The sequence below is a fragment of the Anabrus simplex genome, chromosome 4, assembly GCF_040414725.1.
Source record: "Anabrus simplex isolate iqAnaSimp1 chromosome 4, ASM4041472v1, whole genome shotgun sequence".
NCBI classification, from domain to species: domain Eukaryota; kingdom Metazoa; phylum Arthropoda; class Insecta; order Orthoptera; family Tettigoniidae; genus Anabrus; species Anabrus simplex.
Genome location: NC_090268.1, coordinates 405,927,172 through 405,942,684, shown reverse-complemented (window position 1 = coordinate 405,942,684; position 15,513 = coordinate 405,927,172). Strand labels below are relative to the sequence as shown.

Sequence of the window (15,513 nt, the reverse complement as noted above, 5' to 3'; positions counted from 1 at the left end):
TTCCTTTCCAGATGTTTTTCCATTATCGTTCGCACTGTAAATATCAAGTCTGTTGTTGACCTGTTCGGTCTAAAGCCATATTGTTCTTCCTATAACTTTGTTTCTGTTATATCCCTCAGTCTTTTGTCAGTGACTTTCTCCATTATTTTTAGCCCATGTGATAATAGGGTTATACCTCTATAATTTTCACATTTCTTTTTTTGAACAGTGGTACAATGTAGAATATTGTAGAAATATTGTGTGGTGTTATTTAACACGTGTGATGGCCTTGATTGTTGAGGCGTCAAGTCTCTATGATCTGACACCATGGTTAGCGGGTTTGAGTACTTTTGGTGGAAAAAAATTTCACCATCAGAATATTGTCCTGCAGGGTAGGAGAGATGGTGGTATACAATTTCTGATCACTAGATTGCATGCCGAAAAGCCTGGATTCAATTCCAAACATCTCCCCAGTGTTTGTATGGAGTGAGAGCGTATGACTCTGTTGGAGGTGGTTTGTCCATCAGATGGAGACCATTAAACCTTGAGCAGACCCCTTGGTATTATTTGACAGAAGTAGGCTGTGTGCCAGCACCAGATTTCACCCTCCCCCTATGTCATCATCATCCCTCACCCAGGTGTGCAGGCCGCCTATGAGAAGGTCAAACAGAAAGACGTGTACCGGGCGAGCCTAAAATGTTCTCAGACAGTCCTGGAACTAAAACCCATATACTAATAAAATTAAATAAAAAAATAAAATAAAAAATTAACTGTGGTGAAAAACATTGAGGTTATATGATTTCAAACTTTATTTCTAAATTAAATTTTTCATCACATAAGGAAGGTATAAATCCATATTTAATTCAAAAGAGAAATCCAGAAAGGTGAGTGAATGAGTTACTTGTTTCGAGGATAAAAAAGAATCTCTTAACCATTTTGATCCTGTTCTCCGTTTTGAATTTCAGATGATACAATCTCCTTTTTGATTATGTAGTAGAGTAATGACATCTTTTCACTTGTATGGCTTTATTTATTTATTTAATCGTATGGTGATTTTAACTACAAATTTATAAGTCCAGGTCCAAGTGTTTCAGCCACTCTACAGCACTTTCTGAAAGATGAAACAGGTCGCTGGGGCTTCCAGAGTAGGCATGAAGAGGGCAGCGCAGGATGACTTGGACTTGTATGGCTATACATCTAAGACAGGATGTTGGGAAGTAGATGTTGGTGCCAGTGATAGCGCCAAGAGGCGGGTTCAATCCCACTCGAAGTTGATGAATATTTTAAGACAGAAAAATCTATTACCATGCTGGGATGTTCATATCATCCTGTAAAGGAATTTAGATGATCGTGTTAGACTCCTCACTCCAGAAGATCCAAAAGGCAAGACTGAAGTGGTTTGGTCATGTGAAAAGAATGAGTGCCAATAGGTCTGCAAGAAAGGAGTATGAAAGAGAAATAATGAGAAAGAGACCAGTGGGCAGACTTAGTGAAGAAGGATGTAGAGGAGAGAGGTCAGGATTGGGAGCGGATTGTGAACGAAGAATGGTTCATGGACTGAACAAAATGGAAGGGGCTCGCGTACCACACCTGGGAAACTGAAGTTGGTCGATGATGATGATGATGTAGTATTAGTTCTTTGGGCTAAGTTCTCTCAGTATTCTAATCTTTTGATTTGGATCTCAGTACTATTGATAGCACAGTTAACTACAGTGGCAAAGGCTGTTACAACAGAACTTTGCAAAAAATGTGCTAGTTGCCCAGGTGACATCAACTCAAGAGTCGTGCATTTTGGCTTCTGACACCATACTTTATTATTACTGTTGTTTTTGTTGTTGTTATTATTATAATATTATTTTATGGCCATTTGAGACCACGTTAATAAACAATTGCACATTACTGGAAGCCTTCTTTGCAGCCCAAAATCTTTGCATTCTTTCTTTGGCAGCTTGTCTTTGTTCCTCCATCCATCCCCTATCCATTTTCTGTTCGTCATGGAAGCCTCTGAAGCTGTTGATCACTGATCTATACTTTGTCCAGTTTCGGATGATTTCCCAATTTAATCCAGACTGCTCAAGATCCTTTATTATTATTGAATGCATGTCTGTCCCCTTACTCCTGTTTCCTGATACGCAGACAGGGATGAGGTGCTCAATATGAGGAGCTAATGAAGATAAAATGAATAATAGTGAATGAAATTGGGTAAGGAAATGGAAGAAACCAGCTGTGCCTAGGAGTAGGAACTCTCCCAGCATTACTTGCTTGTGCCAGGCTCCACACTTTCATCTATCCAGCCGACCTCCCTTGGTCGACTCGTTCTTTTCCCACACAGACGATATTAGAGCACTCGAGGCCTAGGGAGTCGTATATTTTCACGCCCTTCCTGGCCCTTGCCTTTCTTTTGCAGATTCCTTCATTTTTTTAAGTGTCGGATCTCTTCCATTTTTTCTCTCTGATTAGTGTTAATAGAGGATGGTTGCCTAGTTGTACTTTCTCTTAAAACAATAATCACCACTACCACAATCTCTCCCAGCATTTGCCTGGAAGTGAAATGGGAAACCATAGAAATTCATTCTCAATACAGCAGACAGTTGGGTTCAAAACCACTCTTCTCCCGAATGCAGAACTTAGCTCCATAGCTGTAGTGCATTAACACATGCGGCCACTCTTCTCTGTTGTTGTTAGCCACTTAGGACCACAGTTAATACTTGTCAGCTTTTTTGGATTACAGTACTCCATGTTAGTGGAGAATGTGGTTCTTTGCTCTTCAGACCGCTTTTTGCCAGTTCTTGTCATTCTTTTGAGAGGATTCTTCATCCCATGTAACCAGATGCTGAACTTACTTCTTTCTTGAACCAGTACCTCAGATGCACTGGTTAGATCCTCCTCCAGTACAGTTGCCCATGGAGGTAGGTTGATTTCTAAGTCATGAAAAGATAGAAGAATTCTGCATGATATTCTGATGATTGGCATTCTAGAATGATCACTGTAAAACCTGCAATGGTGCTTTCTCATAGAAAGTGAGAACTTTTCAAATTTAGAGTACAGCTTTGGCAATATATGAAGATGCAGAGTTTTCTTGATACTTTTGGGTGGTGGGTGTTCTTGTCTGTCCCCATCCTGCCTTCTTATTCTCTTCACACTATGATCTTTTCTAGTTTATCCTTGGCAGATCTGTTCTTCTTCCTTCCAAGCTTCTTTCTGTCATTACTTTGCCTTTACTATCCCATTTACTTTATTGGTTATCCATCTTCTGTGATTTAACTTTATTGAAGTGTACCGTTTTTTATTATAGCCTCGATTTCTCCTTGGCCAGAGTTCTTACCCATGCGTTTCTGACCAACAAATTTACAATATTTAATTAATTATGGCTAGTAAATTCTAAGGATGTAAAATTTAAAAATAATAATTTAAGAACATAAGGAATTAGTGTGCATTACATCAAGAATGAAATATCCCATATGCATGGTAGGTCTGCTGAGGATTAATTCTGTTAAGTAGATGACTTGAAATAGAATTCAGCCAAAATTGGAAATTACCTCAGACTGAAACCTGAATTATTTGTTTGATAGACTTTTGCGATGGTTGTTTTGTGAGACCTGTGATCACTTGAAGGCCCATTGTCTTCCACTGTACTACACAGCAATGAACACAAAGCTCCCTGAATATATTAATACTGTACACTATTTGATTTACACAGTGTGCTTTATTAGTTTAATATTTATTTGAAATTAGATAGAGATTAATCTTCTATTAAGCCGAGTATGTCTCGCACTGAATCTGACGTGTGCTGCTGTCATGATTTTTAGCAAATTGAGTTAAATATAAGTTCTTGCATATGTTAGCCAATTCAGTGAAATAGCTTTTGGGGTTTACCAGAAATGCACAGTTCAGTTTACATTTGAAACTTCTTGCATACTGTGCCTGATGGGATATTGCTAATGATTACAGACCATCCATTTGCCTACATTAATTTGGTGGAAAAATTTCTGTAAAATGTTCATTGTAGGTTTTGAAATCAGTTTGCCAAGTAGTTTGATAAAGGATACCTTGTTATCCATGAGATAAACATATTAACATCTTGACTGCCAGGTATTTATATGGCCAATTAATTCTCTAGATCAACCATTTATTCTGTGTGTACATAATATATTACTCCTGAAATAAAATTATTACTTTCAAATGAGTAAAAATAAATTAGTGAAACTTAAAACATACTTTCACTACTCAGGGTATATAATTCAGGCAACCAACTAGGTACGGTATTATACCATCATCTCTTCCTCATGCGCTAATTTCTTTCGTGGGGTGTACACTTTCCTGAAGAAATTGAGAAAATGATCCAAGAATAACCTAATTTTATACCTCGTCAGTATTTTTGCCTCATTGTATTATTATTGAAATTAAGGAATTTAGAAACCTGTTCCTAGAAATTTTAGGATTGGAGTGATGGTGGTGGTGAAATTACTTTCTGTTGAATTGTTTACTGTGAAAACAGCCGTTGCTGATTGCTATATGTCAACCCTGCATTCGGACATAGAATGTATGTCTGTCCCTTAGGCCTATTTCTTTATATGGGGTTGGGGATGAGGTGAAATATTTTTATATGGTATGTTTTGTACAGCGGCATACTCTTCCTGACGCCAACCTTACCTGAGCTAATGAAGATGAAATGAATGATGGTGAATGAAATTAGGTAAGGAGGTGGAAGGAATCTGCTGTGGCATATGAATAGAACTCTTCCGGTATTTGCCCTGAGGTGAAAATGGGAAACCACAGAAAACCATTCTCAGGACAGTCTACGGTAGGGTTCGAACCCACAAGTCTTCCAAATGCAGAGCTTGGGTCCCATTCAGACACGGAAACCCCCCTGTGGGTGGGGCTGGTAGAATAACACCCACGGTATTCCCTACCTGTCGTAAGAGGTGACTAAAAGGGGCCCAGGGGCTCTGAGCATTGGAGAGTGGGTTGGCAACCACGGAGCCCTCAGCTGAGTCCTGTAATTTCTTCCACTTACTTGTGCCAGGCTCCACACTTTCATCTATCCTGTCCGACCTCCCTTGGTCAACTCTTGTTCTTTTCAGACCCCGACGGTATTACGTATGGAGGCCTAGGGAGTCTTTCATTTTCATGCCCTTCATGGTCCTTGTCTTCCTTTGGCCATACCTTTATTTTTCGAAGTGTCAGATCCCTCCCATTTTTTCTCTCTGATTAGTGTTATATAGAGGATGGTTGCCTATTTGTACTTCCTCTTAAAACAATAATCACCACCACCACCATCAGACACGAAATACTTTCTTTATATTGAATATATTGCAAAGAAGAGTCTTGAATAGATTCCTCAGAGAATAAATTATGTCCCATGAACTGCAAATAGCGGTCCAGCTCCGTCTGTTTGGGAAATAGCAAAAGTATTTCAGAGAGTACACTAACATGACTGAGGTTGCATTTGCCTATATGGAATAGTTTCGTGAAGCGTTTATCAAACGAGGTAAGTCCAAAGACGTGATGAAACCGCTCAATACCATGGGCCATTTTCTGCATCAATTTATGAAATATTTTAGTGTAAATAGCATATTTTTAAAGCCCTGTCCAGGACACAAACGCACTGTGCGAGTTTGGAGGCAGGAGCCCTAATTACATGTAAGGAGAGTGAGATGCTCCGAGTACCGCGTGACCTTGGTATTACCCTCTCTATAGTGCAAGGGAGGAAGCAATATGAAGCTGGACTTAAAAAGCTGCCTGTGTCAGAAGGCGTGGTTAATTTACGGGGTTTCATCTTAAGAGCTGTGTATAACCATCACTTCCCTGCCTACTTCCCGGCTACCAACCCACTGATTTTGCGGGCTTAATATAATAATAATAGTAATAATAATAATAATAATAATAATAATAATAATAATAATAATGAAGGAAGGATGATGCATAAAATGGACTTAGTTTTCGTCCATCGTATCTCTGTTTGAGGAAGGGAACTGTACTTCATTTGTGGCTTCCTGGTAGTGTTTGTGATGTGGCATGTGTTGAGTGTATGTTGATGTTATCTGGTAGATCTGGGATCATTTAGTGTTGGTTTCTGGTACAAATGTTTTGTGCCTTTTATGCTCTGAGTGTCAGCCATCTTGTTTTGTCGACACTCCATAGATAACACTACTTAGAGAGAAACTTGAGACACTCTGTTTACGTGTATACTATATTTGCCCTAAGTGTCAGCCATCTTGTTTTATTTGCCATCCCTGCCATGGAAACCATGAAGACAGGCATTCTACATGCACTCACCAGCGTTGCATAAGTCATGGAATTTGAACTTCTCGGTGCCATTTTAATGGACGTAATGTATATAGTCTTTAATTCTTTCGTGTGGTGTAGATTTTTGATAGTTGATAAGTTTAGTCATGTCGCCCGTTATGTGATTGTCATATTCTAGTATTCCGTTGCCTCATTCAGAAAATCAAGTGATGTTAGATCATGTGGCTCGTTTTATATTCTTTTCTGGATAACAGCACATTGACAATAATATTTCAATCGTAAGTTATATGGTCACATATACATGTTCATAATATGGCTAATAATCTATCCGACGAACAACAATCACACGGTGCACAATACACGCACTGTGGAAAATATTATCAATCCGATAGGGGTGTAAGCATACACGTTAGCAGAGCTCACCCTGCAGTGCACAGAGATACCCTGGTCAAGAAGCACAGTAAAATCAGCATTTTACAAAATTCCCCATGCCGGGCTGAGTGGCTCAGACGGTTAAGGCGCTGGCCTTCTAACCCCAACTTGGCAGGTTCGATCCTGGCTCAGTCCGGTGGTATTTGAAGGTGCTCAAATACGACAGCCCCGTGTCGGTAGATTTACTGGCACGTAAAAGAACTCCTGCGGGACTAAATTCCGGCACCTCGGCGTCTCCGAAGACCTTAAAGAAGTAGTTAGTGGGACGTAAAGCAAATAACATTATTATTATTACAAAATTCCCCAGAGAATCATCAGTCCAACGAAACCACAATCAATACCGCTACTACTCCAGCTCCGAATATGGATGAGTACAACCGGAGTCTGATTAAATGGAAATCAAAGTTTTCTGAAAACCTAACAGACGACCACTTCGACGAGGCCGTTAATGACTTTGTCCAATTCTTAGCTTTAGTACCACATATTCTTCCCTGGTTGAAATACCCTGCCCAACGTTCATGTAGGACCTCTTCAAACCCTGAAAGATCAACGAAAAGGGGAAGAGAAAAGAGAAGGAAGTACATGTATGAATGCACTCAGTTCTACTGTTACAATCAGTGCTGAAAAGCCATATGCAGTGTGTTTACAAACGAACAACCAATTTGCATCCTGAAAGATGATGTTCTGCACACGTACTTTTCGGACATATTTTCTAGGCCGAACAACCACAAAAGACCAGAATACCCTCAAAAAGGCACTGAGAGTGAACTCGTGGAGACTAACGACCTATACAATCCGGTCATATCTAAAGAAGACATTATTCAGGCAACACAGAAAATCAAGATAGACACCACAAGCGGACCTGACCACGTAATCGTCCGAGCTATTAAAAACAGCACGATTTCAGAGATAATCGCAATCGTTGCCACTAGAATGCTAACAACAGGGTTAGTACCATCGACTTTCAAGAAAGCCCATACAATTCTGGTTCATAAAGGAGGTGATTTAAATGATCCCAGTAACTGACGTCCAGTTACTATAGGCTCAGTTATTAGACGGCTCATCGAGAAAGTTCTTGATAAACAGCTTCGGAACTACATTGTGTTTCATGACAATCATAGGGGTTTCACCAATACATCTGGTACTTATATAAATACCTCAATTTTGGAAGCCGCTTTACAGCACACTAGGCAAGAAAAGAACTATGCATGCATTATATTTCTAGACGTTCACAAAGCTTTTGATAGCGTCAGACATGCGCACCTCCAGAGCACACTGGAGTCGGTCGGAGTGCCCGAAAAACTGACGAGACTGCTAATTGCTCTACAAGAAGGAAACATAACACAGATACAGACACGAAAACAGGGAACAAAACCCATCAAAATTAATCGCGGTGTGCTTCAAGGCTCCCCTTTGTCGCCGGCATTATTTAACATCGCTACCAATCATATTGTGGAAGAACTTTCTGAAGATTCTTTAGCAAGGAATTACGGTTACTCGATTACACGCGAGGAGCCTAACCTCACTATAATGTTTCGCCGACGATACGGTAATATTTGGGGAAAACACTGAATCTGCTGCCGAACTAGCTAGGATCGCCATAGAAAGATTTAAGGAACTCGGCCTGGACATCAGCACTTCAAAATCAGCTTGTCTTTCTATCACGAAAGGTCAGCTAACATAGGAGAATATCATTAATGACGACTGTGAAATTAAATCACAGTGCAACGGAAGTGCCATTCGTTACTTAGGTGTGAATTTCATCAATGAACGTAAACTGGATCACAAGCCGTACTTGACAAGGCACGAAACAAGATTGACACCCTTGTTAGCTCACTATTGCTGCAATCTGACCAAAATTTTCAATTTTAAATAGTTCAATATCACCTAGTCTTATTTACCCACTCCAAGTTACTCCCCTAAACAAGATACCTCAAACTTTTCTATCAGATGCAGATAAAATACTAAAGAGTGGAACTAAAGAATTATTAAAACTACCAGCAGACATTCCGGATCACATGGTATACACCGAAAGGAAGTATAGAGGCCTCGGTTTGTTTCGCGCCACTTGGGAAGCCAAACTATAGCATATTAACATCTGTAAATAATTATCGCTTGCAAATAACGGTTACATTAATGCAACTAGGAACTTGGTACAAGAACGTACAATTTGTTTGCAAGATCTAGGCATAGAAATGAATGATCGAGTTATGTCCAAAAATAGCCATCTTCCTAATGTAAGGAAGGTCCGACAGATGCTACGAGACAGAAGTTCAGTCATGGATGAAGTTGCCGCACAAAGGAAAGCGCGTTGGATTCTTCCAAGAATACACATCAGGGAACAAATGGATAAGAGATCACCGAGGCTTATCCTGTGCGGAATGGAGAGAGGCCATCAAGATGACAGCGAATATGTGCACCGTTCGCTCCGTGTCGGGAAGGTCCCAGGACAACACCCTCTGTCGGTGTTGCCACAGAGAGCACGAAACTCTTGCCCATGTCCTGGAAACCTGCCCTCACGGGGAGGTATTGAGAAATTCCCGCCATCATAAAATACGACCCATGATTGCGACCTCACTGAGGGATCATGGTTTCACGGTGCGCTAAGAGGTCTCTGGCCTAGCTACCGACGGGAGTAACAGGCGTATTGAGATGATAGCCTTTCAGCCAGCTAGCAAGCAAGGACTAATCTTAGATCCCACAATACGCTTTGAGTCGCACGTTGACCAGACCGAAGAGGTGTACGCCGAAAAGAATTCAATTTACCGGCCAACTGTAAATTAATATAAAGATAAATATCACCTAGACAATATTTCCTTCCATGGACTCGTGATCGGAGCTCGAAGCACAATCCCTAAATTTCTTGTACAGCTATGGGATTCTCTGTCTCAGCCGGACATGACTTCACGACATCGCTGTCACCGCAATAAGAGGTTCAGTGACCATACTCTGCAGTCATCTGTATAACATTTGAACAACAATATTGCAAATTTATTCCTGAGCCTTGTGATTTTTCTACCTGGCACACTAGCAAAGTCAACAGTAACTTAGAAAACAAAATACCGTGTAGTAAACATACTTTGTCCTTGTGGCAGCCTTCACATGAGGGAAGTTTGTAATAACAATAAAAAATAATAATAACTCGTCACAAGCCCAGAAATACTGCATAAAAGGGATCAGTGAACTCTATATAATTTGCAGTATTTAGTAATGTCAAAATATGATTTACTTCTGGACGTATTTTTAATAATGTCACTTGAGACAGCATCGCAGTGACGAAGACCAGATGGCCTTTGGGGTTTTCTTAACGCAGAGCAGGGAGTCCCCATTACCCACACCCAGCGCGCCTAAAAATCCAAAGGATGGATTCGTAATTACCATGACGTCTGCGATCCGATCTGAATGAAAATAGTTCAGTAGATAGAGGGTGCAAGGAGCTACAAATTGAGTATCCATTAGACTATGGAAGATTACTGTTAGTGGAGCGAATATTTCAAAGTGGGAGGAACGTTCCCTCTCCCTAGCGAAATTCATTAGTGGATATAAGGAGCTCCAGCCTGCACATCTCATCTTGTTCTATATCATTCTTCGTGTGGTTCATGTCACAGTGCAGACCAAGTTCTTTCTACAGCCATTGTGTGATAGGTGTGCGTGTGTGTTAATTGCATCAAGTACAGGTTATCAGCACTACTCTTGTGACAGAGTGAATACAAGATATTATTATGATATTCTAAGCAGGCTAAATACATGATTTTTCATTTAGAGACCAGGTCAAGCTATCTGCAATCGTGTGCCGTAAGACAGTGAGTACGGAGAACTAAAGATCAGTGTGCTATAGTTGGCCCGTGTGAAATTATGAGATGTTATAAAGTTACAAAATAAATGTAGTCATATTAGCCAGGAATGAGTAATTGGAGAGTAACGCTCAGTTTAGGGATAGCCATATGATCAATTGTCGCTATATGTGGCGATCTTTAGGGACATTAATCGCTAGTTGTGGTAGTCCATCTCTAGCTTACGAGGAGTCACTACCATGATTGCATTTATCTCAAAGTCAGATAAACAGTACTTCAAATAACTTGACTCACATCTGTGTTCACATGTATGAGTGCCCCGTGAATCCAGTACCTACAGCTACCAGATCGCGCCTATGTGTCAGCGGTATTCCTGAGTGGAAGGACAGCGTGCGATTCTTAACGACTTGGAGGTAGTAGTTTCCAGTACATCATTGAGTCAACGTGGAGCCAGATGAACTCAGGACCTTCTACCAGCGAGATGGCGGTCATGGATAACTAAATCCGTATGGGTATCACCAGATGGCAGGAGGTTACGCACCGAAATTCAATGATATCTTAGCATGAAAATCTATCAAAGGTCACATTAATATGATAATTTAACTTTGTAAATAAATTCAGCAGCATGCATTTTGATTTTATGTATAGCGTATTGGTAGCGAGATACACAATTCTCAAAGGGGTATAGTTTTTTAAATATCTTTAATTTTCTTTTTATTTGGGTGATTAGTGGTTAATCACCTAAGTTATCCCCAGAAATATGCATGAATTTAGTGATTACTGCTCTATAAGTTATGTGTGTTTAGTGAAGCAATCGTAGATGGTGGATTTGAATAATTCGGCTGACTTCTGTGTATATCCATTTTAAATCAGCTGGTAGAATCTTCTTAAGTTCTGATTATTATGCTGCCAACATGGATGCTAAGGAGTTTAAATCACTTGATGAGTGGAAAGGTAGATGGGAAGCAGCAACAGATGTGTGCCTGCATACCTTCTTCTCAGGTCAGACTTCCAAGTGGATCCCACCTACCATGCAAGACCTGGACTGCCCTGAATAGAATCAGAACAGGACATGGCCGGTGCAGAGCCGTTCTCCACTAGTGGAAAAATCTACCTAATGCAGACTGTGACTGCGAAGCTCCACACCAGACTATTCATCATATCATCAGGGAATGCAAGATTTGAGCCTATCACGGTGATGAAGATGACTTCCTGCTGGGTAACTCCAGATGCTGTATGCTGGATTGAAAAACTAGACATTCAGTTGTGAAGTACAAATTACTTTGTTTCTCATCTGTAAATATGTGTACAGTAGAACCCCGTTTGACACGTTTTTTTGGATGACACATGGTAAATACTGTATTTTTGGAAGTTAAATGTCAGAATAAAAATGCATAAACTCTGTTAATCAAACGTGCATACTGTATATTAACATTAAAATGTTTACATAATATCACTCATTGCATAAAATCAGTGATTTTCTTCTGAATTTTCTTGGTGCAGCGCATTCGTGCAGCTATGTCATGCCACCGTTTAATCAACAATACATCAGCTGGTGTAGATTTGTTGCTTTGTTCAACAAGCGCAAAGCAATCTGAAATAATGAAACAATTTTTTGGTTACTACTGAACCGAATACTGTATACCATAACTTAATTAAAGTACTGTATTTTGTTGAAAATTCGAAATCAATCTTACCTCCATTACATTAAATCCATCATCTGCTGTAACTCGATTCTCAGAACTGTCAAGGTCGTAGTTGTCTGCATAATCTTCATGATGAATAATACAGTAATAATAATAATAATAATAATAATAATAATAATAATAATAATAATAATAATAATAATAATTCTTGCTTGTTCAAGAAAAATGTATCGTGGAACAAACTAGAGGGTGAGAAACGGTTTTGTTTTATGCTGCACGTGCATTCTGGCATAAGTTTATCAAAATCGGGTTTGCCCAGTAGCTCTCAGCACAAATAGCAAGAGAATTACTAATATCGACGGCTAAGAACAAGAGGGTAAAGACAAAATATTAAAATACAATTTTACCAGAGCATTTCGGTTAAGCCGGGTTTCAGTTAAGTGAAGTTTGGTTAAGAGGGGTTTCACTGTATGTATATACACACTATGTGATCAAAAGTATCCGGACACCCCCCAAAACATACGTTTTTCGTCTTAGGTGCGTTGTGCTGCCACCTACTGCCAGGTACTCCATATCATCCACCTCAGTAATCATTAGACATTGTAAGAGAGCAGAATGGGGCGCTCTGCGGAACTCACGGACTTCGAACGAGGTCAGGTGATTGGGTGTCACTTGTGTTGGAAGTTTGTACACAAAATTTCCACACTTATAAACATCCCTAGATCTACTGTTTCTGATGTGATAGTGAAGTGGAAACATAAAGGGGCACGTACAGCATGAAAGCACACAGGCCGACCTCGTCTATTGACTGACAGAGACTGCCGACAGTTGAAGAGGGTTCTCAAGTGTAGTAGGCAGCCATCTATCCAGACCATCACACAGGAATTCCAAATTGCATCAGGATCCATTCCAACTACTATGACAGTTTGGCAGGAGGTGAGAAAACCTGGATTTCATGGTCGAGCGGCTGCCCATAAGCCACACATCACGCAGGTCAATGCCAAACGACGCCTCGCTTGGTGTAAGGAGCGTAAACATTGGATAATTGAACAGTGGAAAAATGTTGTGTGGAGTGACGAATCACGGTACACAGTGTGGCGATCCAGTGGCAGGGTGTGGGTATGGCGAATGCCCGGTGAATGTCATCTGCCAGCGTGTGTAGGGCCAGCAGTAAAATTCGGAGGCAGTGGTATTATGGTGTGGTCGTGCTTTCCATGGAGGGGGCTTGCACCCCTTGTTGTTCGGTGTGGCACTATCACAGCAAGGCCTACATTGATGTTTTAAGCACTTTCTTGCTTCCCACTGTTGAAGAGCACTTCGGGGATGGCGATTGCATCTTTCAACACGATCGAGCACCTGTTCATAATGCACGGTCTGTGGCGGAGTGATTACACGACAGTAACATCCCTGTAATGGATGGCCTGCACAGAGTCCTGACCTGAATCCTATAGGACACCTTTGGGGTGTTTTGGAACGCAGACTTCGTGCCAGGCCTCACCGACCGACATCGCTACCTCTCCTCAGTACAGCACTCTGTGAAGAATGGGCTGCCATTCCCCAAGCAACCTTTCAGCACCTGATTGAACATATGTCTGCGAGAGTGGAAGCTGTCTTCAAGGTTAAGGGTGGGCCAACACCATATTGAATTCCAGCATTACCGATGGAGGGCACCACGAACTTGTACGTCATGTTCAGCCAGGTGTCCGGATACTTTTGATCACATAGTATGTATTACTGATATGGTTGTAGACATTCTCCCTTAGTTTAAGGATGCTGATAAGTGAAGAAGGAAAACAATGACTCAAGGTGCGAACCAATGATCTAGAAAGATACGTGAGTGTGTGAAATGCTATATTGTATTTCTTTTTGGTAAAAGTCATCTTAAAATATTCTAGAAGGTATTTGAATATGTAGATATTAAGTATATGTGTTTGAAATTGAAGGCGATAGAGAAAATATGTGAAGATATTCGGGACATGAGAAATAATGATAATAATGTAAGCCAGTAGTGCAATTCACTGAGGCATTGGAAGAAAGTGAATGATACGTGAATAATGCCCATGGAGGGTAGTAGGCTTGGAAAACATGTGGTAGATGAATTAATAATTAATCATTTATTCCTGATAGAATTTTGTGTATCTGCTCGGCTGTTTCTTGGCCAGGGTGGGTCCCTTGGTGAAGTGATATATGGCTTCTGAGTAGGGGTGTGAAAGGGAGATGAAGGTCCAGACCTATCACTTGATTGTTTCTTAAGGGATTTGTCCTCAAACATGTGTTGCTTCTGACCTGCAGGGATAGTCTTGCCCATTTAGAACACAGTATTTAAATATTTGCTTGCATAGTAATTTGTCTTGACCATCAGAAAACTTTGTAGTTAATAAGCTGGCAGTTGATACACTCCCCCAATTAGAGTATTAAAATAAAGTTGTAGTTAGGGAATTTCAGATAGCACCTCGAAGTGAAGAAGGCATGGCTTGATACCCAACTGGTATCAAAGTCCTTGGATCGATCGTAGAAGACCTCTGTGGGATCATAGATTTTGAAAGCATTGTAATGTATGTATTGTCTTGCTTACAGGGGTAATGCTCCACCATATTATGCATTTTATTGTTTGGGCTTTGTGTAATCGCATGATGATTCCTTTTGGCATTACAGGCGTACCAGCGTCGTAATGTCTTCATTATAAATATTAGTAATAAATTTGTTACCCCGGAGAGACATGTATATTCAGTAGCATGGTAATGTGTAATGTGATATTATAGGAACCCTTAATGATAGGAAACGTCAGGATTTTCATGACTAGGAAATTTGTTGATGTAGTAAGGAAATATTGATCCGATACTCTCAAAATCACGACTTAAGGAAATAAAACATTTGAGATGCCACCATCTTCATGTAATTTGTGTTCTTTCACCAAACAGTGGATATCCAAATATCATCATTATTAAAGTGAAAGGGAAAAGTCCCTAACATGTGACATTGAATTTGTAATATATGCAGTGTTGAGTGGTTTCGGCTTGGGAATGTCAAAATGCAATTCAAGAGTGTATAATGAACTCGTAAAGACATTAAATGGCATTACCCATGCAATGAGTCAAGTGTAGTAGATGTTAAAAATGCCACGTAGGCAATTATTTGGCATCATGTGTGTATAGAAGTTTTCCCTAATGATCTCTCAGTGAATAAAATTGTTTTGAATTTGGTAAAAGTTGTTTCTTATCATTTCTTAGATTAATGTATTCCTCTTACTATAGTGCCGTACTTTCAAGATATTTGTTACATGCCCACTTTATTCTTACCAGACAGAACCATGACTTATATGTTCTCAAGTTTAGCCGTTGCTCTGAATGAAAGTAGGGAGGATGGGACTTTGACACCCGGGTTTGATTCTCTGAAGTTCTTCATCCATAAGA

The 15,513-nt window shown here is 40.2% G+C and overlaps 1 protein-coding gene across 2 annotated transcripts in view; it reads left to right on the top strand.

Annotated features, from left to right (window-relative positions):
• Window positions 1-15,513, top strand: part of Eps-15 (Epidermal growth factor receptor pathway substrate clone 15) — a 555,588-nt gene that overhangs the window by 191,830 nt on the left and 348,245 nt on the right. The gene's annotated exons all lie outside the window — the stretch shown is intronic.